The sequence below is a fragment of the Rhinopithecus roxellana genome, chromosome 9 (genome assembly GCF_007565055.1).
Source record: "Rhinopithecus roxellana isolate Shanxi Qingling chromosome 9, ASM756505v1, whole genome shotgun sequence".
Lineage (NCBI taxonomy): Eukaryota > Metazoa > Chordata > Mammalia > Primates > Cercopithecidae > Rhinopithecus > Rhinopithecus roxellana.
Window position 1 is genome coordinate 89,396,654 of NC_044557.1, and position 25,469 is coordinate 89,422,122.

General features: G+C 36.4%; 1 long non-coding RNA gene across 1 annotated transcript in view; it reads right to left on the reverse strand.

Annotated features, from left to right (window-relative positions):
- Positions 1–486: 486 nt before the first annotated feature.
- Positions 487–25,469, reverse strand: part of LOC115899685 — a 370,221-nt gene continuing 345,238 nt past the window's right edge. Inside the window, exons 6-7 of the long non-coding RNA XR_004059311.1 lie at positions 1,009–1,104; positions 487–654 (exon numbers count right to left, since the gene is read on the reverse strand). This is a non-coding gene — a long non-coding RNA (uncharacterized LOC115899685). The remainder of the gene's footprint in view (positions 655–1,008; positions 1,105–25,469) is intronic.

Genomic DNA, 25,469 nt, shown 5'->3' on the forward strand with positions numbered 1-25,469 from the left:
CTTCCTACATGCAAAGTCTCATCTTCTCCCCTCTTCCCCACATCCTCTTTGTTCTGTCCGTCTTGGATATATTTATTGTCTTTGAACTTTTCTAAATGTTTTTGATCATAGTCTATAACTTTGCATATGCTGTTTTCTATTCCTTGAGTATCCTGTTCTCCTTGCAAACGTATTTGCTGGATAATGGATAATGGCTATTATCTTTTTAGAGTCTTCTTGAAAGCAACTTTTTCAGGAAATAATCCAATGATCCTTCTCTCACAAAAACTTATATATTCCTGCTAGGAATCATCATATTTTCCTGAATGTTTTCATTATTTCATATTCTTTTGACTTCAAAAATTATTTGACATTCTTTTCTATCACATTATAAACTCCCTGAGTGATAATGTTTTCTTATTCACTGTTGTGAATCTGAGGACTGAGTTCACTGTAGGTACCTGTCTTTGTCCATTCAGGTTGCTATAAAAAAATGCCATAGATTGTTTGGCTTATAAACTACAGAAATTTATTTCTCACTGTTTTGAAGGCTGGGAAGTTAAAGGTCAAGGCCATGGAAGATCAGTGTTGGTGAGGGCCCACCTTCTGCTCCATAGAGGGCACTGCTTTCATTGTGCCCTCACATGGTGGAAGGGACTAAAGAATACTCTGAATCTTTTATAGAAAAGCACTAATCAGAGGCCATAAAATCCTAATACCATCACCTTAGGGGTCAGGGTTTCAGCAGATATATTTAGGAGGGACACAAACGTTCAGACTATAGCAGTATTTATCCATATCTCATACAATAAAAACAAGTACTGATATGGTCTGAATGTTTGTGACCCTGCCAGACACAATGTATTATATTGTATATATGTAAGTGGTCATATATGTGACTTCATTGTTGTCTCTGTTCCTTGGCACTTGTTGATATTTCTGCCTGAAAAGTCCCTTTCCCTTCTAACTGTGACAATACTCCATGAAGGCCTAACTGAAATTTTGCCACTTAGTGAGATCTTTTCTTACCCATAGGTGAGTTAGTTTCACTGGCAGACTCCATAATTTGGCCATCGGATCTCTGTTTCCAATCCCAGTCTCCATTTTCTGATTCTTCTTTAAAGGCTGTAAAAAGTGAAAATTCCATTTATCCAATCCCCTCTCCATGAGGTCATATAAACATAAATGGAATTCTTCTCATACTCCTTTCTTCTTGATTTCTTGCTCCTGTCTCAGTAGGGGCCTGAGGCATTAAGCATTAGCCACTCTGCAAGCAAGAGGTGAGAAGCATGAAGATTAAGCCAATATGCCAATGATAGAAGAGAAGAAATATTGAAAGGGCATGGGTTCTTGATGGTAGTACCAAACATCTGCACCAGTCCTAAATTGCCTGTTTCTGGACTTGCTCTTGAGCCAAAAAAAATACCCCACCTCTTTGTTTTTGTGAAATATCAGAGATAAATATGTTGTCTGTATTGAAATTCCACCACATGTAAAGGTATAAAGAACTGAATACTTTAAAAGATTTTGGAGATCATATGAAGCATTAAGAAATAGAGTATTGTTTAGTGAAGCAATAAGAAATAGAGGATGAGCTACAAAAAGCAGTAATGTAAGAAGCTTAAGAGTTTTGGGTAACAAGAAAAGATTGATGGAAAATAAAGAGGCAAACCAAAAGTAAGTAATTCATTTCAATGTACATTTTTCACAACAGAGATTCCTTGCCAATATGTCAAAGATATTTGAAATATAGACTAGGCACAGTGGCTTATTCCTGTAATACCAGCACTTTCAGAGGCTGAGGCAGGAGGATCACTTGAGTCCAGGGGTTTGAGACTAGCCTTGGCAACATGGCAAAACCTCATCTCTACAACAAAAAAAACATAATAATTAACTGGGCATAGTGGCACGTGGTTATAGTCCCAACTCTTAGGAGGCTGAGGTGGGAGGATCAACTGATCCTGGCTCGAGGCTGTGGTAAGCTGTGATGGTACCACTGCACTCCAGCCTGGGTGACAGAGTAAGACCCTGTCTCAGTCAATAATATATTAATTATTTAAAAGTAATCTTTATGAATATAAGTCATTGTAATCCATATATTTCATGATTCTCAGCTAATTTAATATTAAGTTCCAAGCCTGCTAACAGAAGGAGGAATCTTCCCTGCTACATTTTTGCACAATATACTCAGTAATGCAAGTAGTTTATCTAAGTGGTATTGGCTTAACAAATTCCATGAGAATTATTTGCTGTTGGTATTTTGATTCTTGGAAATTTTGAACATTTCTAGATGAAGCAAAAATATGTTAAAACTCTACGAAACATAACTGGCATTTATAGAGATACGAAGTTTCATTCTAGGCTCAATTAATTATAAGGACTTATCTGCCCTCATGAAATGACATTCGGCTGTTGTGAAGGATGCTGGCCAGTCTCCTATGGGTCAATGACTAGCCTCTCACTTTCTTGAATGAATATTCCTGGTTTTATTGTCAAATTTATCCCAGTTTAAATCATAGCTCTTCCACTGTGTAACGTACGTTAAGCTCCTTGAGTCTTAAGTTTCCTCAAAGTGCAAAAAGTGGGATAACGACAATCCAATGAGATAACACATATCAAGCAGCTCATACAGTTTCACACTGTGAGTTAAATGGTAGATTTCTATCTCTGGATGAGATCCCTGTGGTCTAGCAACCCCAAAAGAATGCAGCAGGTCTAAACATTATGGCTTGATGCACATTCCTAGACTGTATTGCAGCCGGACTTGAATCATCACACCACAGCTACGAGTGATGGTACAGTGATGAGGACCACCTAAATCACCCTGAAAAGTGCCTAAGCATAAGAGAGCAGAATGCAATTAGGAAACTATTGGGGTTGATGAAGAGAAAGGAATGCTTAATAGAAAAACTCAAATGTTGTTCATTATTCAAGGTAGGCTAGTTAACGAAGACTTACTGAGGCAATGCTGATGCCAGGCTCAGTCCTGGGCTCCAGGATACAGAAACTGATAAAGGAGACCCAGACATTGGCTTTACGAGGCTTCCTTGGGGTGGAGTAAGAATAAGATAAATATAAACACAAAGCGAAGGGAGCACACGTTGTTTGTGGTGTGGACACCACTTTCAGTGAGTGATCCTTTCTGAGAAGAAACATTTGAGTGATAACATAAGCAATAAGAAAGGGGCAGCCACAGCAACATCTAGGGCAGAACCCTTCTGCAGAGGGATTAGTGGTCCTGAGAACTTGGCATGATCTAGAGTCAGAGAAAAAGTACTAATGTGGCTGGAGCCAAGTGAACAAGGGGAGCCCAGAGGAGATGAGCTCCCAGAGATGAGAGGACATGGTTCTCTAAGACTCTTATGGCCACATTAGGAGGTTTGAATGTTATTCTAAGTGTAACGGAAAGTTTTAGAAGGGCTCAGCAGAGGTGATAACATTTATACTCTGAAGCTCAGGTTGATGAATGGAGAAGAGTGTAGTGTGAAAGGAGGCTATGACACAAGTTGTTTCTCCAGGTCAAGACATCGTGACAATCACTAAGGAGATGCAGAGTAACCCTCTGAATTAAAGTTACTTAAATCAACCAATTCCTCTTTGGATACAAATTTAATAAACACACTATAGATTACATGCACATCTACAGTTATATTTATTTATATGTATATTTCTATATGTCTATATATCTATATCTGTATTTATATGTATATATTTATATTTTCTCTATATTTATAGATATATCTATATCCATGCATCTATCTATCTATCATCTCTCCATCCTTCTATCCATACAGTCGGCCCTTGGACAACATGGGGGTTAGGGCACTATATCTTTACACATTTGAAAATTTGTGTATAACCATTGATTCCCAAAAACTTAACTACTAATAGCCTACTGTTGACAGAAAATCTGACCAATGAATAAATCATCAGTTAACACATATTTTGGATGTAATATATATTTTATATGGCATTATTACAATAAAGTAAGCTAAAGAAAAGAAAATGTTATTAAGAAAATCATAAAGAAGATAAAACATATTTATTGTTTTTTAAATGGAATTAATTTATCATAAAGGTCTTTAGCTTCATTATCTTCATATTACATAGGCTGAGGAAGGGGAGAAAGAGAAGAGGTTGGTCTTGATGTCTCAGTGACAGCAGAGGCAGAAGAAAATCCACATGAGTGGATCTTTGCAGGTAGTTCAATCCCATGTTGTTCAAGAGTCAACTTTACATAAACATATATACATGGCTTAGTCAGTTTGGGGCTGCTGTAACAAAGTATTGTAGACTGAAAAATGTTTAACCAACAGAAATTTATTGCTCATAGCTCTAGAGGTTAGGAAGTCCAAAGTGGAGGTGCCAGCAGATACGGTTTCTGGTAAGACCTCACTCTGCCTCAGAGACAGTGCCTGCTTGCTGTGTCCTCACACGGTCAGGGCCAGACAAGTTACCTCCAGCCTTTTTTATAAAGTCACTAATCTCATTCACGAGGGAAACCCTCATGACCTAGTCACCTCCCAAGGGCTCCACCTCTTAATATCAACAGATTGGGGATTACATTAAAAAAATGAATTTTAGAGGGACACAAACATTCTGACCATTGCAATGTACACATACATATATATCCATGTGCATGCATGTGCCATTTATAAAAAATGCAAACACTGCCTCAATATATGGCAATATTAAAATGGTGAAATTTTAGATGTCAAAATGCCTTTGTAATTATGCTTTTTAGGAGTCCTTATCTTTTAGAGAAATATACTGATATTCTTTTCTAGGTGGAAGAATATAATGTCTGGGTTTAATCCAAATGAAAGTATGAGGAAGGGGGTGAGTGTGGATATAAATAAATAACGTTGGCTATAAAATGTTCATTGTTAAAGTTGAGTGATGGATACATCAAGTTTTTTTATTGTGTCTAATTTGGTATCTGTTTAATATGTTCCATAATAAAAACAGAGAGAGAAAAAAAGTATGTGTCTCTCACCCTCCCTCTCTGTCTCTACGGTATGTGAGTGAGGGGAGAGGGGAAGAGAGAGAGAGAGAGAGAGAGAGAGAGAGAGAGAGAGAGAGAGAGAGAGAGAATGGTACAGTGGTATGTGGGGTTTTCAGTACTTGAATGGCACCTGAGGTTATGATAAGACGTTGTTAGAGTCTAGATGTTTTAGACTCAGAGTGAACAGAAATTTCTGTTGGGTGTCTAAGTCCCTGAGATTCTGGGACAACTATTTTACTCTGTAGGCTGTGCTGAGCCACTTCAAGTTTTTTGATCAGGAGGCCCATATGATCAGCTGTGTTCAGGGCTGCAGCTGATGGCGCAGGATTAAAGCCAAGAGCTCTGGCACTTTTTTCAACATAGGATGGCAACTTTGAGGAGTACCACGCCTTAGTTTTAAAACTGTGTTTTGATCCCAATATGCCAGGAGCTTGCCAACCTCAACTTGCCCATAATGTAATGTCTGTGATTAGCAATCAAGCACAAGATGAGGAAGCTAGCTTCCTCAATGAATTAATACGCTAAAATTTTCATCAGCTATGAAAGCCTTGACCCGTTCAGGCATTGTTAAACAAAGGCACTCTCTGGTTGCCTGCCTTTCCACTTAAGGTCCAGTGTAATCTGCTTTTCTCATTCACTTACCGGAAGTATATAAAATATCCTAGACAGCAAAATGCCTCCCTGAAGAGTGTTAAGTATCAATCTTCTTCATTTGCCTGTTTTTGGAGAAATCTGAGCTGCACTCTGGATAGAAATTATAAACTCCTGGGAGCCCAGACATTTCTTTGATTTTCTCTTTAGTGTCTCACTGCTTCTCTCAGATCCATTAATGAAACACTCTGCATACATCTGAAGAAGAGATTATTTAGACGATGTGTTAAGAAGCACACCTTACAGAAACTCTCCTGTATTTCTTTTATCATAAGACTTGTTTGTCTGAGGTAGCCTCTCGTGCACCTCAGATAACCTCCAGTGAAATACCACTTTAGGCATATCACTCTTTTTTCCACTGCCACTTTGTAAAAGCCTCAAAGACAGGCAACTGAATGTACTAGGTAAAAGTTTGTTTTCGAGGCTGGGACAGTTATAAGTCTAAAACTCAACCGTGCTACTTAGAATTAATGCAATGTTTTAAAGACTTATCTTATTGATCTCTAACATAGGGAAAGTAGGACTTTTTCATAAAATTGTTGTCATCAGCTGTGAAAGCCCTGACTCATCCAGGCATTGTCAAAAAAAAGGCACACTTGAAGTGCCTACTTTTCCACTTAAAATCCAGTGTAATTTGCTTCATAGGTTGAAGTCCAGTGTAATCATGCTTCATATGTTGCACGATATGAAGCATGTAAACTAGTTACCAGGAAATCTAGCCTGTGGTGAGCAGTCAATAAATGTTATAATTCTCAGCTATTATTTTTATCAGCCAGTGTCACAATGTCACATATGCATGCCAATGATATGCATAAGTGGAATTGCATTAGTTAAAATAATCAATAAGTATTTAAAGTTTTAACATGTGTAAACACCACAGGAAAGCTGGTTAGAATGCAGCTTCCCCTGCATTTCTGGCAGCCACCAGGCTAATGGCTATGTTACTAACTCTCAGACTATGCATTCAGTAGCAAGAATCTACATCTCAAGTATTGCGGAGAATTATTTTAAACATAAAAAATTAACTTTTGGAATAGTGGAGTTTATAATTTGTATTATACTGAGGCATTATGTTAATAAGTATTGGACCATCAGTTTTGTGTATAGCCTTTGTTTATCCAGTTAGCATTAGGATACGTAAGAACTAGTATTAAAGTTAGAGACTACTATTTGTCTGGCATAATGAGGGGAGGTGAAAAAGCAGTGATTCAGGGGAGAAGGCAGGGATTTTATGAAAAAGATAATGGAAATGCCTGGTCATGGCACTAGCCATGTCATCTCAGGCCACACACTAACCTATGGAGCCTGGCTTTTCTAGGCTGTAGAATATGCTTAGTAATGTCTGTATCATAGAGCATTCATGATGAATTAATGGATGACTCTTAAAGGTACTAGCACTGGTACTGAAAATAGAAATCACTTAAGAAATCACGGCTTACACCCCTACCTCCTCACCTATTCTATCTACCTCTGACAAGAGCATTTCAAGAATTTTTAGCACAGCCTAAGCAACCCTCGACTATCTAAGGGAGAGCATAAAGTATAATATAATTAAGAAGCAGAAAGAGAAGGCAGCTCATTGCATCCCTAACATTTACCCTGGGCTTGCCAAGTGCCAGGCTCCAAAGATGCAAAGCCCTATGCGGGCCTTCAAATAGTCTGTTGCATTGTCTGCTTCTCATTCCTGTATCCCAGTGACGCCAGGTGGTGTGGTGCTTGGGCACATACAGTCTCTGAATCCTAGGGTAGCCAGAATGACCTTCTCCTTTCTCTTCTCCAGTGTCCGAATTCAGTGTGACACTGAAAATAAAAGACAGGGAAAATAAAAGACACTGAAAATAAAAGACAGGGAAAAAGACAGGAAAAAGACAGGGAAAATAGAGACGTCCTGCCCAGTTTGCAAGATTTTCTATTTTATGACATCCTGCCCAGTTTGCAAGATTTTCTATTTTACGACTCATAAAATCAATCAGTTTCTCACATTCGCTTTTTAAAAAAAATCATGATAATCAGTGCATATTTATTGCAGAAAAGCAGAATGTGCAAAGTAAAAATTGCCCATATTAAAGATTGAGACATATGGAAGTGTGTGTGTGTGTGTATGCGTATTGTGTGTGCATATGTATGTGTTCTCTTAGTTAAGAATACACTTTCACATTATGATTACTTATGTCTTTAATGCAGAATGAATATATTGTCTTTGTTAAAAATATATACTTCAAAGTTAGGCAGAGCCGAATTAACATTCCTGCTTTATCACTTTCTGTACATGCAACTTTGAGCAAGTTGCTTAATAAATCTAAGTCACAATTTTGTAGATTTAATAAAATGTGTATGAAACATTTTATACAGATAATTACAAATAAAAATTAAATATATGCCACATATTGTCATTTTTATTAACAGTTCTTCTGTATTTCTTCATATTTCTGGAATTCTTTAAAATCACATTGTCACTGGCTGTACAATATTCTTTTCTGAGCCTGGCACAAAATGAGCACCATGTAAAAAGCTGCAAATAAGCAAATGTATGATAATTTACTTAAACATCAATTTCTAAAAGCTTTGCCAGTATTATAGCTAAAAATAATTCATTGTTTCAAATTTTATTATTTATTTACATTTGTATTTTCTTTCATTTAGTTTTCTGCTCATATCCTTTGTTCATTTTTATCAGTCTTAATTTTCATCATAATGTATATTTTTATATTAATTTTTAAAGGTTCTAAATATTTACACTGATTTTATGGTATGAATCAGAAACATTGCATGACATACAACAAAGCTCTCCTTTTAGAATTCAGGAATATGGAATTTAGGTCTGGTTGTACCATTTACTATTTGTGTGACCCTCAAGAATTCCCCTAAACACTTGTTTTTTATTATTATGGTTGTTTGCACCCTTCCCTTTCTTGTTCATGGCAAGTCTATACAACTTGGGCAAGAAAGAAATTCTACAATAAAATGTTGAATGATTTTACTTCAAATTCAAGCTACTAAGTCTTATATATCTAGGCCTTATCTTCCCTTAGTGATGTTCTTCCTATAAATCTCAGTGGCTTCTTGAAAATTCCCCTGGCAGTACTTTTCGAGACCTACCTATATGGAGTAGTTATTTTTCCTTCTTTGCAGAAGACAATAGACTATATGTTGACTAGAAGAAGGTTAGTTAAATGTACATATGAGCCAGGAATAAAATCCTGTGCTACAATCAATTTATTGTTAATACATTTCCTATTAATTATGTTTACTCCACAAATACATTTAGGTCAAATGTCATCAGATGTGGATAGCAATCTGGCATTATCATCCCTTAAGATAAACAAAATATATAATTTCTATGAGGGACAGCCATATGTCTGCTGTAATTTATGTTTCTGAATACTATCCTGCAAAAGCAAAACTAACTCAATAATTTGAATATAGTCCAATGCCTTGATTGGTTTTCAACATAGCAAAGACAAAAGTTGTAGTCAAGTTAGGGTGGCCTAGCCCTTCCCATTCAATAGTCACTTTTCTTTTTCTCTTCAATGCTTGGATTAACGCGAATACATGAAGAAACTGTTATGAAGAGAAAACAAACAAGGAGAATTACAAAGAGAAGGAAATTGTCATTATGACAAAGGAAACAAATGCAATAGATTTAGCCATGTCGGAAGTTCATAGTAAATACGAAAGATGAATTATGTTTCATGGTGGAAGTAAAACAAAGTAAGAACTCAAAAGAAATAAATGTCTCAGCAAACTTTTCCTTTTCCCTTTCTGTTCTACTGGATACTCTGTGATTCATTGACTTCGAATATGTGTGCTCCAGCACTAGCCAGATATAAAACCAAGCATTCCTGCTATTTTTGCTCCTTCTCATTTTGAAGTGAGAAACCTCTGGAAGCTTCGCTAACTCCTCAGGCCATCAGAGAAGTTCTAACTGCATAAATGCTCAACATAGCATTCCAGAATCATTTCCATCTTGTGGATGCTCACAGAGTCTGTGCACACACACCAATTCTGTGGTGTGAATCTGAAACATTGCATGACACACAACAAAGCTCTCCTTTTGGAATTCAGGGATCCGGACTTTAGAGCTGGTTGCACAATTTACTATTTGTGTGACCCTCAAGAATTCCCTTAAATTATTTCAAAGGTCTGATTTAAAAGAGAGAAGGAATGCTCTTTTAGGTGAGCAAAAGTATTATATCTAATACTGTATGTATGCATTGTAATTCTGTGACACATAAACTCCCTCATAACATTTATAGCTAACTTATTGACAAAAGTATACATGGATGTGCACACTTACTAATTGTCTTAATTCTATTGAATTGATTCTATTTTTAGTTACTGATCACCCTATGAATTATCAAACAAGCTATGCATGTGTAGAGGAGAAATACAGTTTAGATTAAAACCTTCATGCCATGCATCCTTGAATCTCGTAGTGTCTGTAAGAGTTTGCATGTTGTAAATACCTAATAAATGTTTGCTGAAAGTGTATGTATTGAGTCCACAAATGAATAAAGTTATTTGCAAGGTCTGAGAGAGAAAGCTACATGCTTGCAAATAAATACAAATGTTCAACAGATTTTGAGTTATTTCATTTTCACCTAGACCTAGAAACTTACTCCAAAATGTATTCATACCTGGTTCAGGGTTCATATCCAAAATACAGAAGGAGTTTGTACAACCAAATAGGAAAAAACTCTGGTCAAAAAATGGACAAAGGATTTGAACAGATATTTCTCTAAAGAAGATAGACAAATAGCCAATAAGTATATGAAAAGATGCTCAACATTATTAAATATCGGAGAAATGATTATCAACACCACAAAGAAATATAATGTCCCATCTGTTAGGATGGCTATTGTTAAGAAAATAAGAGTTGGCAAGGATGTGAAGAAATTGGGACTCTTGTGCACTGTTGGTGGGAATGTAACATGGTGCAGCTGCTGTGGTAAACAGTATGGATTTTTATCAGAACACTAAAAATAGAACTACTTACGATCCAGCAGTCTGATTTCTGAATATTCATTAAAAAATTAAAATCAGGATCTGAAAAAGATTTTTGCACTCCCATGTTTACTGCAGCATTATTTACTACAGCCAAGATATGGAACCAAACTAAATATCCATCAATGTATGAATGCATAAGGAAAATGTGGTAAATACAAACAATGAAATATTATTCAGCCTTAAAAGAGAAGGATTTCTGACACGAGTGATAATGTGAATGAACCTTAATGATATTATTTTAAGGTGAATGAACCAGTCAAAGAAGAACAAATATTGCCTGATTCCACTTACATGAGGTATCTGTAATAGTCAAACTCCCAGAAGCAGAGAGTAGAACGTTGATCGCCAAGAGATGGGGAAAGAGGAAAATGGAGAGTTGTTGTTTGATTGGTGTGAAGTATTGATTTTGCAAGAAGAATGAGTTCTGGAGATCTACTGTATAATATTGTGCCTATAGTTAACAATGTACTTAAAACTTTATGTACTTAAAAGTTGTTTAGAGGATAGATTGCTGTTAAATGTTCTTAGAGCAGTATAAACAAACAAGTAAATAAATAAAAATTCAAACAAAAACCCTAAAATGGTATCTGATTGAAGTTAATATCAAAACATACTTTTATTTGGAATTTACATAGCTGAAATAACATACTTGTATGTATTATTTAATAATATGGCAAAGAACAAATAGTATTATTTTAATTTCCTAAACAAAAGTCTCAGAATAAGAATACCAAATTCATAAAAATTCTTTTATTTACCCATAAACGTGGATCTTAAAGGGAGAAGTTTTTTGGTAACATGGGATTATTAAAAAATAAATAGACATTGGTGAAGTTTCGTATTAGGTTTAGGGTTGGTCTCAAATATCTCAGGTTGAGAAAAATGAAACATGATTCTGTTTCTTCAAAGATTCTGAGGAATCCTGAACGGTATCGTGCTGTTGTTTGGTTTGGTTCAGAAGTAGAATTAAAACGTCTATCAGAAAAAAGTAATAAAGTTTTAACTTTTATATGTGAAACAAATAAAAATTTTCCTAAGTTAAATCTAATGAAGCTACATGGAATAAGATAATAAATGTTATAAAAAGAGGAAAGCACTATAAAGCATTGTCTCCATGAAATAATAACAAACATTTTCTGAACTCCATATTCTTAGTCAACTAGTTAGGTGAAGAATACCCAAGAATGGGTGAAAAGAAGGTAATATTAATACTTATGGGATTTTTCATGCTCAATTCATAACATCTTAATGAGCACTTATATTTCCAAGAGAATATAGAGGACTGTGTCTTCCAGGAGAGCTCAGCTTTAATTACCGTGTGTCAGAAGCTATTTAAATGGCTCATAAAGAAGTTTAGAGAGTTAAAAATTCCTAGACCTATCCAAATGAATAATTATCATTTATTACACTTTAGAAAGGATTCTGAAGAAATTAACAGAATCATAGCCTTATAAAACTCTTCTACCCAAATCAGAATTTCTATTCCTATTACAAAAATGTCTTTCTGACCCTGAGTAAAGATTCAAAACTACTTTTCTTATTATAAATACAATTTTCATCATTTCTGATTTTCAATGATCAGTGTATTTTTTCCTTAATAAGTGCAAATATTTATACTTTGTCTTAAATGGAAAATTCATCCAACCAACACTTTCTTCTACTCATGCGTTTGTGTTTTTTTAGAGACATGCAGCCCATTTGGCAGAATAAAATATAAATTAAGTTTCCTTTCTTTTTTTCTCCATATACAAACAGAGCGTTTTGTGCTCATTCATTGTAACGTTTCTGTTGAAGTGCTATCATTTGCTTATACCAGTCTTTGGCACATAAAGTGTTTATCAGATGCCTTTTGCGTAAGTGATTCAAATTTAAAATAAAAGATGGAGCTGAATCTTTTTATTTAGAAAGTATATCCCCCCATTTTTAAGGTCGTTTAGGTTTGATGTCGAGATATGTTGTATCATGGTGGACTAGAAAAGTGTTCAGTGTCTTATGTATGATTTTGTGTTAAGTCATGAATAACCAAGCATAAGTTTTCAAAATTAATGTGTTTTTCTTTCTCATCTGTAGTGCCATGGAGTTTTGTAAAATTCAAGCATTTGTCTAATTCTGCCATCCCTTAAAGTTTAGGCAGTTCTTGGTTCTTGATGGGGTTCTCATTACTGGTCAGCACATTTTATCTATGAATCACCAGTGATAAGGAAAGTTGTTTGGCACATGATAGATATCCATTTAAATATATATATATATATATATATATATATATATATATATATATATATATATAATTGAATTGAGATAGAGGCTCTGACTATCTTTCAGAGTCTTTTTTCTTTAAGAGGAAATTATATTCAGAAGACAGTTTTTAAAAATTACCCTGAGACTGTTTTAAACATAAATACTTTATGAATATCACCATAGCTTTTTCATTAACAACATATGTGAGCTACAGAGTCCAGGAAACAGGTTTGGGTCACTGTTTCCCTGTCAGTGAATTAATTAATTCAATAATTGTATAAGTAATCTCTGGCTCTATAATCTGATGTTCCTTTGAACAGCAAGGAAGTGTCTGGGATGGGATAGATTCTACAACTTGGCAGCAGCTAGGCTGACAGTAACAAAATAATAGATTTCTACAAACAATGTCTTCCCAACCAGGCTGAGCTAGAGAGCAGACAAGGGTGGCATACAGGAGGTCCTTTCAAAACAGATTCAATACAGCTCCTAGTGCTACTCTGAGCTAAGTTATGCCTTTATTAAGCATGTGGCATAAATTACAGCGGTCTTCTTCCACCTATAGTGCAACCCAAGAGAAGTACAAGAGCTGTAGGAGGCTTCCATCATCAGTCAAAGTGTTGTTATCAGCTAACTCCCTCAATTGGCCGTATGTCTTTTCAGTGACACTCTCCTCTACCAGATTATTAGGAGAGAGTCATGCAAAGGAATTTCTAGCAGATAACTTGCAGAGAGATGCTTCAGAGTCAGCCTGCTAGTTATTAGACCATTGTGGTAGGAAACACTTTTTAGAGAACTGGTTTGGGAGTGCAATATCTATGATATTTATTCTGGATTTTAAATTTATTATATTTGTGATTTTGAACAAGTAACTTCCTCTCTGGACTTTACTCTTAATGGCATACATCACTCAACTAGCAATAAAAAAGACCTAATAGGAGTGAGGTCAAAAATTACAGCTATGCAAAATTCCTTTGTATAAAACTGAGTTCACGTTCACACATAAACACACTTGCATACATGCACACACAATTATTCATAAGAGATTTTGTAAAAAATGTTCTTTCTCTCCTGATTCTCTGGTACATATAATCTGTGTCTTATAATGGCACACTCAATAGAGTAGCCTTTCTTTTCCACTCTTGGGTGTTTCTTTATTCTTACACCTAGCTGTGAAACTCCTTGAGAAACAGTGCACCAAGCATTTTATTTGTCTCTACTTCTTTCAGCACCAGGTGCTCATGCTCTCAGTTCTCAGACACTGGAATACACCCTCCCCTTTGCTCCTTGTAGAAATGTGGTTTATGGCTTTGTTCAAATATCTATTCCAGAATTCTCCTTGAAAGTCACCTTGTTTCTTGATGCTCCAGTTGGTCCATTTTCTTTTCGTTTGGGTTCTATTTTTTATGTTATCTTAGAGTAGTTTGCTCAATGGTATGTACATTTGAAACATGTTCAGTGAGCAGCCACAATTATTAAAAGCAATGTGTGAAACACTCTGGAAAACTAAATAACAAACAAACAAACAAGCAAAAACTAATCACTAGTCACAAATCTTGCCCCCATCTCTTTTCCCCTGTATTACAAAATGATAAAGCAGATAAGGCATGCAATAAGCATCTATAATTCAAGGTTAGAATTAAAGATAATATTGCTTTTATTGGCATGTAATTATTGTTGGAAGTTAAGGAAAGAGAGTGATTCTCTTGGGGAAGATTTTGGAGACAGAGCAGAGGTTCAAATTCTTCTATGTCTCCAACAATGGGTCCTTTGAGTTCTCTATGTTCCCTTCTTTGAGTTACATTTTTCTTTTAGCTTCCCAATAAAATGTCCTTGGTTTATACAGGACTTATCTATGTCCACTACTTCTACCACCTGCGTGAATGCATAACTGGCAAATGTATGCCACATTCTTAGAACTGCAGTCTAAGCTATACCCTTCGATAAGTCTATTCTATTGTTTACCAGACTCCCCACCAGGTCACCTCTCAGATCCTTTTGTATTAGCAGGCTCAAAAATTAACTTACTTTACATTCCCCCTACTCATGCTACTTTCTTGTTACCTATTTTAATTACTGTTCTCCTATTAACACTCCCAGAAGGCCGGGCGCGGTGGCTCAAGCCTGTAATCCCAGCACTTTGGGAGGCCGAGACGGGTGGATCACGAAGTCAGGAGATTGAGACCACCCTGGCTAACTTGGTGAAACCCCGTCTCTACTAAAAAAAATACAAAAAACTAGCCGGGCGAGGTGGCGGGCGCCTGTAGTCCCAGCTACTCGGGAGGCTGAGGCAGGAGAATGGCGTAAACCCGGGAGATGGAGTTTGCAGTGAGCTGAGATCCAGCCACTGCACTCCAGCCTGGGCGACAGAGCGAGACTCCGTCTCAAAAAAAAAAAAAAAAAAAAAAAAAAAAGGACATGTAACACTCCCAGAAATCCCTATATATAGCCAGGTAGTAACCCCTAATAATTCATTTTGTTTAAGATAGTTCCTATCTACCTCATATTTGCACCAATTACCAAGCTTTTGGCTGAAAATACTAATTATTTTTCTGCATTCTTGCAATGTTCCATAACTGTTATCTGTGTTTCAGTTTTCACCATTCTTTACCTTCCCCATTGATGGCAGAGTGCTATTGCTAAACTGCAAATCTGACCACGTAATGCTCATGCTTAATATTTTTAACGACTTGCATTGATTTTGGAATCAGGATCATCAGCAAAGCACACAGTTTTTACTCTTACACTGCTGTTGATTCCTGACAAAAGAATTTGAAGTTCCTAAAACCATAACATTTTAAAAGTACAAGTGTTTTTAAATATTTGGTGTTCCTGTTGCTTCTTTTCTGTCTGAACTCACATCATTTCACTATTCATTTAATGAACGCAATAATCTTATTTAATATGACACCAAAGTTCTTATGAAACGTAGCCCCATCCTCAAGAAGCATTTTAAAACTTTCACATTACTACTTACATATATATTTTGGAAGTGTAGACATTTAAACATTTATTTTACATTATTTTAATCAATGGGGCTGTTCAGAACAAGAACATTACCTTATTTAGCTTTTATTTTCTAGCACTCAGTGCAACACTGAGAACTTAGAGCAGCTCAAAACTTTCTTGGCCACTTCTGTTGAGTGACTAACACAAAAGATGAGAACTCTGGACCTCCCCAAAAAAACATGAATAAAGGCAAAGACAGATTGTTTGAGGAGTGTGAGCAAAACTGCTTCATCAGACCTTTGGGAGAAAATGATCATGTATGCTTACATGGATCATTTATAGCATGTGTACAGATGAAAAAAATACTATTTTTTTTGGTGTAAAAATGTCAACATATTAGACTAGTAAATGAGTGATACTGAAATTTGGAACATTTCCTAAGAAGGTATGATTTACTACCGTTTACAGATTGAGCATCCAAAATAGGAAAATCCAAAATTTGAAATACAGTACTCCAAAATCTGAAACTTTTTAAGCACTGACATTATGCCACAGTGGAAAATTCATACGTGATTTCATGTAATAGTCTGCAGTCAAAATGCAGGTCCACAACACATGATTTATTCAGCATTCCCAAGAGTGAGAACTTTCTTAGCCTGCTTTGACTGTAATATATATTATTTACTTATGCCTAGATTATTCCACATAAACACAAAGTGCAATAAAATAGCACATGTACAGGGTGGTTGTGCCAACAGCAGATTCCTCAAAATGCTCCAAATGTGGCCAAGATCTACATGCATTAATTACTGTGTTTGTGTGTTTTATTATTAGTATTATTATTACCTGCTCTGTAATGTAACAATTTTTTTGAAAATATCAAAAAGGCCAGGCATGCTGGCTCACTCCTGTTGTCCCAGCACTTTGAGAGGCTGAGGTGGGTGGATCACCTGTGGTCAGGAGTTAAAGACCAGCCTGGCCAAATGGTGGAAACCCCGTCTCTACTAAAAATACAAAAATTAGCTGGGCGTGGTGGCAGGTGCCTGTAGTCCCAGCTACTTGTACTTGGGAGGCTGAGGCGGGAGAATTGCTTGAACTTGGGAGGCGGAGGTTGCAGTGAGCTGAGATCACATGACTGCACTCCATCCTGGGTGACAAGAGGGAAACTCTGTCTCAAAAAAAAAAAAAAAAAAGAAAAGAAAAGAAAACGTCTAAAAGGTCTATATATACTCCTATGGGTAAAAGTATTAAGACAAAGTGGAAGCATTTACATTTATCTACAGCACAGAAAGTCAAGCTGTTGGAGAAACTGGATGGTGGTGTAAGTGGAAAACATCATGCAGAAGAGCATGGTGTTGGAATGACCACCACACATGACCTGAAGAAACAGAAAGATAAATTGTTGAAATTATATGCTGAAAATGATGAACAGAAGTTAGTGAAAAATAGAACATAAGACATTGCAGAAAGATAACAATGAAGATTTTGATCATGTTTTTAAAGAGTGGATTCATCAGCATTATAGTAAAGAAATGCCATTTAAAGGTATGCTGGTCATGAGACAATCAAAGATCTGTCATGATGAACTGAAAGCGAGAAAAAAAGTAAGTATTGAATACGCAGATTGCAGAACTATCAGAAATAATGCAGCATTAGATTTTTAAATATGTTTTGTTTTAAAGCATCTGCTGATTATGAAACAGCAGAGAAATTAATTGGTAAGTTCGCCAAGGCTGTCACTGATAAAAATAGGACACCACAGTAAATCTACAATGCTGATGAAATATCATGGTTGTGGTGTTGTGGCCCTAGAAAGTCATTGACTACAGCTGATTAGACAGCTCCTGTAGAAATTAAGGATGCCAAGGACAGAATAACTGCGGAGAATGTGCTAATGCAGCAGGCATGCATAAGTGTAAACTTGCTGTGATGGGCAAAAGCATGCATCCTCCCTGTTTTCAAGGAGTAATTCTTTTACCAGTTCATTCTTATTCTAACAAAAAGGCATGGATCACTAGAAACATCTTTTCTAACTGGTTTCACAAATACTTTTTACCAGTGTCTTATACTCAATGAAGGAAAGCCGGACTAGATAATGGTTGCAATATTTTATTATTTTCTGATGAGTATTCTGCTCCTTCTGCAACCAAATTTATTATAAAAAGAAATGCCATGTCATGAACTTTCCCTCAAGGGTGACTTCATTAATTCAGCCATGTGACCATGCTATCCTTAGATCAATGAAGAGTAAATACAAAAACACTTTCTTGCACAGCACTGTAGCAGCAGTGAACAGAAGTGTTGGTGTGGAAGATTTTCAAAAAGACTTTAGCATACATGATGCTACATGCTTGGAACACAGTGACTAAAGACACATTTGTACATGTCTGGCACAGCCTCTGACCTGCCAACTGTGTTCAGTGATGATGATGAGCAAGGTGGTGTGACCTTAAGAGATTCAAGAGTATGTCAAATAAAGAAAAAGCCTGGACTCCTTATATATGCAAAAATTATACTTTCAGAGTCCACTGGTAAACTGGAAGAAGTAGATCTTGAAGCAGTTTTTAATATCAATAATGAGGCTCCACTTGTTCATTCATTGACTGATGGTAAAATAGCAAAAATGGCTCTGAATCAAGGCGATGTTGATTAACAGTGATAATGAAGATGACATTGTTAACACTGTAGAAAAAATGCCTGTTGATGACATGGTGATGGTGTGTGATGGACTTATTGAGAGACTAGAGCAGGAGTTGCTCATAATAGAACAAGAAATCACATTAGGTTATAAAATCAAAGAGAGACTTTTAAGACAAAAACCATTAATGATGCAGATGACTCTGGAGGAAACATTTCAAAAAGTCATCCAACAGAATGTCTCCTCATCCCTCGAGGACTCACTCTCTGGTCCCTCAACTGCTTCTGATGTTTCTTTTCCCCTCTCAAAATGCAATGAACCTTTTAATCAAAACACAGAAACGTAGATGGAGACCGATAGCCAGCCATTGTTTGTTGTTGCTGCTGTTTAGCAGTTTATATGGTATCCTGGTGATGTTACTGTGTGCTTAGTTACCCTTAACACATTATTTTTTCAATGTATTAATTATGTGTCATTTTTTTACTATTAGGTTTTTAATGCATAAATATATGTAAGAAAATATTTGCTTATTGATAGCATAGAAATTCAGCATCAGGAATTACAGTGATGCCAAACAACCACAGATTGTCCCCATGGGTGGCAAAGATAGTGAGACCTTTACTTTCTGATGGTTCAATGTATAAAAACTATGTTTCAGGCACAAAATTATTTAGACTATTGCATAAAATTACCTTCACTCTATGTATATAAGATGTACAGGAAACAAAAATAAATTTCCTGTTCAGACTTGGATCCCATTCCAAAGATATCTTATTATGTATATACAAATTTTCCAAAACATAGAAAAATTCCAAATTCAAAACACTTCTTGTTCCAAGCATTTTGAATAAAAAAAAATCTACATAATCAACTATATCAACAGTTAGCAGTTAAGTATCTCAGTATCACATAAATTTTAGAACCTAGTAATGAAGGACAATATAATTATTTTAAAACAAATAAAATTTGATGAATACATTAATTAGAAATGCTTCCCCATGTTTGCATATAATTGACATACAAAAAAACAAACAAACAAGCAATAACTAACTTACGGTAAGTGACATTTGATGAAAAGCTGGTTAATGTATCTAAATTCCAAGCACTATATGAAAAGAAGCCTCTAACTATATATTGAAGTTAAAAAAAACTCAAGGTTAACAGGTTAAAGTTTGCAGTTAATTTATTCTGCTAATTAAGTTTATTTTTCTAAACTGATATCAATTTAATAAAGCTGCAAACTGTATTGACTTATTTGTCTTTGTTATTGTGACATTTCATTAACAACTCCTGAACCAGAACCCTTAGGTGAAAAAATACCTTTCTGAACTTACTGAATGGTGCCATAACCTAAAGGTAGATAGTGGAAAATGCAGAGCTTCTCCATTTGAGAAAAGAGGATAGGAGGAAGAAAAAATGAAAAAAGGAAAGAAGAGCGACTGACTATTTGTATACATTTATGATGGATAAGCAATCACATGACAGATCTCAATAAAGGTTTGTTAATCAACTAAGCGAAATTGGTAGCTACATTAACCACGGGGTAAAATTTTGAAATAAGAATAACAACTAATAACTATATGGATATGAATAATATTATTAATAGCAATTATCATTGTGCAAAGAGTTGTGCAGGGATTTTATGTAAGTTGATTACTTTATTTCTGTCAATGTGACGCTTGAGTATTTATTATTACTTTCAGTTTATACTTTATATTTTTTATTTTTAGATTTTATAACTATATTTATCTAGGTACTTTTGTTATTGTTGGACTATAATATGAAAGAGTAAACTTGGATTAAGAGATATTAAATGCCTTACAGTTACACAAAAAACAGGGATAGTTGAGATGTGGTTACAGATCTAAATCCATGTTTGCTACTGATTCCACAACAGGCGGTTCAAGCTCAGAATACTAAACTGAATAAAATAGTGGGTTATCTAAAATGTAAAGAGCATTAACTAAACAAGAAGACAAAAATCTGGGGCCATATTTTGCACAGAGCCATACTATTGGTTGTATTTTTAGCAAAATTATTTCTTTAAATATTCTTAAATTTGCACACTAATTTAATTTTTTTCTAGTTACATAAGAAAAGTACTTACCAGGTCTGACATATCTGCCTGTTCTTCCCCGTGGCTACCAGCTTAAGCTGAATAATGCAGTCTGCATTAGAATGACATGTGGTCTTCATTTAATTAGAATATCCACCTAGACAAAAACAACCCTTTATGTCACCTACTGGCCCTTACAATAACTTTTTTTTTTTTTTTTTTTTGAGACGGAGTCTCGCTCTGTCGCCCAGGCTGGAGTGCAGTGGCCGGATCTCAGCTCACTGCAAGCTCCGCCTCCCGGGTTCACGCCATTCTCCTGCCTCAGCCTCCCGAGTAGCTGGGACTACAGGCGCCCGCCAGGTCACCCGGCTAGTTTTTTGTATTTTTAGTAGAGACGGGGTTTCACCATGTTAGCCAGGATGGTCTTGATCTCCTGACCTCGTGATCCGCCCGTCTCGGCCTCCCAAAGTGCTGGGATTACAGGCTTGAGCCACTGCGCCCGGCCACAATAACTTTATATTGACATTCATATAAACTCTACACAACTACCTAACTGGAGCTGTGCCTGCTACATTAGTGAAGAAATAATCTAAATGCATACATTGACAACAACACTAGCAATTCTACTTTTTAATACAGGTGGAGAATTGTCTCTCTAAAGTGAGACTTGTCTCTCTAAAGTAAGCTTCTCTGTTACTGATGACTGTTTTTTTATATTGGATAAATTCTTTTATTCTTGTCTGTTTATGAGCGTGATGTCCCAACTGCCTTCTCATCTCTGGTCAAAAACTTGGACATCTCTTCTTCATTCCTTAGGAATCATTGCCACTATTTTATGACACTTTTCATCTTACTTTTCCATGGAGTGGAGAGTGGAGCCAATGATAAGATAGGAGACATTGTATAGCTTATTTGGGTGGTGATCTTCAGGAGTAGGAATTCACTGATCTAGATAAGGTTTAAAAAATTTAGACATGTGTTGATATGGTCAGTACTCTTCTAACAGAGTCTTGAGCTGAGCAGTATCTTTTAGTAATGTGTAGCATTTTCCCCCAAATTGTCTTCCAGGAATGACAGGTAGAGACATTTATTTGTCTGTCTCTTGTGCCCCATTGGTAAGGGTTGTCTCTGTAATTCTTAGCTGTTGTGAATGCATGCCAAGGCCATCACACTGATGTCCATGATGGCAAAGAAGGCCCGGGAAGTAAACACAAGATGTGAAATATAGGCTTAAGATGTAACACTGTCAGTGCAATGTGGTCTAAAGCCTGTACAAGACCATTTGCTCTAGTCACAGATTGAATGATTGCGAGTCCTGGATGAGGATGTGACACTCTGCGTAAGAGGCATCTAATAGAGTCTACCCTTGCATTGTTTGTGTGTGCCCTACATTGTCTACTATATCACCGAGTCATCAAAGTTTGACAGCTACAAGTCTGTAAAAAAGATCTAATGTAGGCAGCTTAATAAAACAAGCTTTAACCACTGATAAAGGCTAAGATTGAAATTCATTATTTCCCTATTACAACCTATTTTACATTTCCTTCACCTTTGGCCACCTTCTGTGGGTCACCTGCCTGATGGGTGACAAAGACCTCATTCCTGATGAAACTAATATCCTAGCCTTGTTCTTGCTGGTCTCAATTGCGGCAGTTGTCCACTTGCCATTATCACTGGAAAGAAGGGCAGAAAGAACACCCTTGGTGACAGACACACACCGATGTTGTGACTCTGGAGCAGAACCCCCAGCTCCTCTTGTTCTATGACCCATTTCATTAGAATACTTCTTTTGTCAGTTGATTCGCAGGTGTGAGAAGCCTAAAGTAACCTGATATTGACTCTGTGTGCTGTGACTTCAACCCAGCAGAGTCTAAGGTTGTGGGGAAGATCAGCAGACTCTCCACATGTTGGACACCGAAAGTGATGGAAGTGAAGCTGATGCTGCATTGGCCCTTTGGGTCCTGCAGCCCTGTGTCCTATCTGTTAGTGAGAGCACGGTATATGTCAGCTATTGGCTTACTGCATATGTACCTGATCCTGTAAGATAGACACCACTTTTGCTGGTCAGTTTCAGACTGGTTGTTAGCTAAGACTTTCAACAATCATTCCATCATTATCAAAGAGAAGTTAAGGCTCATTTTCAACACATCCTTGCCTGCTGATACAGGAGATGAGAGTTTCTTGATATATAAACTATCTTTAAACAATTCCTTGTAGGCTCTGTGGTTGTTTAGAGTGCATGAAGATGATGGTTGCTTAATCTGAGCCTTTCATTTTCTTTTTGCAAGGCTTCCCATGCAGCACACCCAAGCTGGGCAATCTCATAGCCTGATGATTATCATATTATTCCACTGAAAGGATAGAGCTATGACACAACTCAGTTCTGCCTCCTTCTTCATGAAGCACATTCCAGTTCTGCCACATTACCAAATGAGAGTTTTAGTTGTTTCAATGGTAATATGTGCAAATTCTGTTAACTCCATTTCCTCTTATTAATAACAGTGAGATTCTCGTCATCTCACGGGTGATTGATCCAGTTGCAGGATCCCTCCTGGGAAATGGCTTTCAAGGTCTACTCCTAGGGCAATTGCCTTAGCCCAGACTCTCTCTGTAAGCACAGCGTGAGTCAATATAGTTATGCATGCAGTTTACTTGAGAGTCGATATCAAAAAGAAGGCGCAAGGGACTCTGTCGAACAGGGAAAGACAATTCAGCTATCCTCTCCTGACTCTGTTGTTTCAGGGTTGCCCCAGGGCATGTCTATACTCCTGAACTTCTGGCTGTGTATGTGTGTATGTCTGAGTAACATTCTGCATATTTCCCAAGCTATGGTATCACAGATGCCCTGGGTCAGCAAGCTGGAGAAACAGATTGTGGGCTTGAAGTGGGAAGCTTTCTGTGAGAAATGAGCCGACCCCACCATGGACCTACGTGCCACAGCCATAGCAGAGCTAGAATTAGAGTTGAGGCCAAGAAAATAGTAGCAGGCCAAGAGAAGAATCAGATACCTCTTCCTTATTAAAGGATGATAATCTTTTCTGTGAATTTTCATAGTACTCTGTACATACTTTGACAATAAGACTGATTTCTTATTCGTTTAGACAGCTTAATAAAACAAGCTACAGTCTCTGCCGATAAAGGCTAAAATTGAAATTCATTATTTTCCTCTTACAATCTATTGGATATTTTCTTCACCCTTGGCCAGAACTTCAACGTATCGAGGTTACTGCCTAACAGGTGAGTTTCTGAGGACAAACATTAAATTGTATTTTATTTTGCCTTTTCTTAGTGTGTATTTGCACATATTAAATGCATTATCCACATTTTCTGGATGAATAAATGAAAGTTTTGAAATGCACATGAAAATACCCTTATAAATTGCTATTTTTGAAGAGGTTTCTCTTATGTGTTTTTATTATTATAAGCTTCTAAAGGGTCTTGTTTTATCAAACCCATTTTATAGATATGAAAACAAATCTGAAATATGCCAGAGATCATTAAATAGGGTCTGTATCAACCCCTGCAAGATTACCTAAATAAAAGCTAAGTAAATAAATTTTCACTAGAAATAACAAAAATGACATTGACACATACAAATTAACTCTAAATTACTTGATATTCAATCATTTATGTGGAACAAAATTATTTGGAAAGAAACTGAAGTTTTAAGACATAATGAAGTTTGTCAGAGAAGAGACTGAAATCTAGACATGAAATCATAGGCAACAAAAGTAAACTTCCTCTGTTTCAGTGATGTTCAAAGCTCATATCAGATTTTAAAACTCTATTTATTTAGGCTCAGGGAACAATGGCAACAATGAATTTTCTGTCTGACCCTAAATTTCAGTTGCCATAACAACTTGAGAGAATTCTATAAATGAATATGTGTTTATTGTACAATTTAGCACTGAGAGAGAAAGAAGGATATAACCAAATATACATTTTCCTCAGTGTACCATCTGTAATGTTGAATTCTTTAAAGATTTCTTTAATTAGCCTACATGTAAATACACTTGCTTTGAAGTACATTGGCTCTAATTGCACTTCAATTTTAAATGGTTTTCTGCTTTTCTAACGATAAAGGGCTTATATAGCTATGCCAGCCAAGTGTAGGGGAGTCGTTTCTGCCTGGAATGAGCTTGCTAATAACCTCAAATCCCTCTTTCATGCCACACTAGAGACCTGGCTAGAAGAAGAATCATAACAAAGACAGCATCAAGCCTAGAAGAGAGAGCTATAAAATCCTACAGGTATCAAGACTGACAGGATAAGACACACTTCTGGCCAAGGGAACAAAAATGCTAAGGATGGGAGACCCGATATATTTCTTTCCTTTTAGATGAACAAGTAAGACAAGCTTTTTGTTAGGGAGATGATGCTATGGAAAGAGTTGATGTCATACTCAGATTTTCTGAGTGCTTTACCCTACCAATAAAATCCTTTCAGCGGAACCTGGTCAAGACAAGATGGCCACCGTGGTAATTAACCAAGGTCTAAAAGGCTTGGCTCCTCTCCGTCGAGGTGGGATTCTGCTGTTTGGCATTATAGCCATCCTCAGTTTTCAGTTATGCAGCGCCTGGCAGTTTACACAGCAAAGGCACATGCATAGCCTTCCTTGAATCTCACAGAAACCCCAATTTTCAAGCAAGGAAACAGCATACGAAATATAAAACAGTAGTAAAGATACTCTACTAAGCAGAAGAATTGAACTTGACCCCTTTCTCTACTGTGATTTCACTGTGTGACTTTGGATCTATACTTCCTCAAGGCTTAGATGCTTAATATGTAAAGCGAAATGATGAAATATGGCTCCCAAGATTATTGTGAAGATGAATGTACTTCATGAGCTTGAATTTCTATATGGCATAATACTTTACTTTTAGTTTATACAGTTTATCAGACTTCCTTAAGAAACCAAGTCTGTTATAAGATTAGTTCATTGTCACATT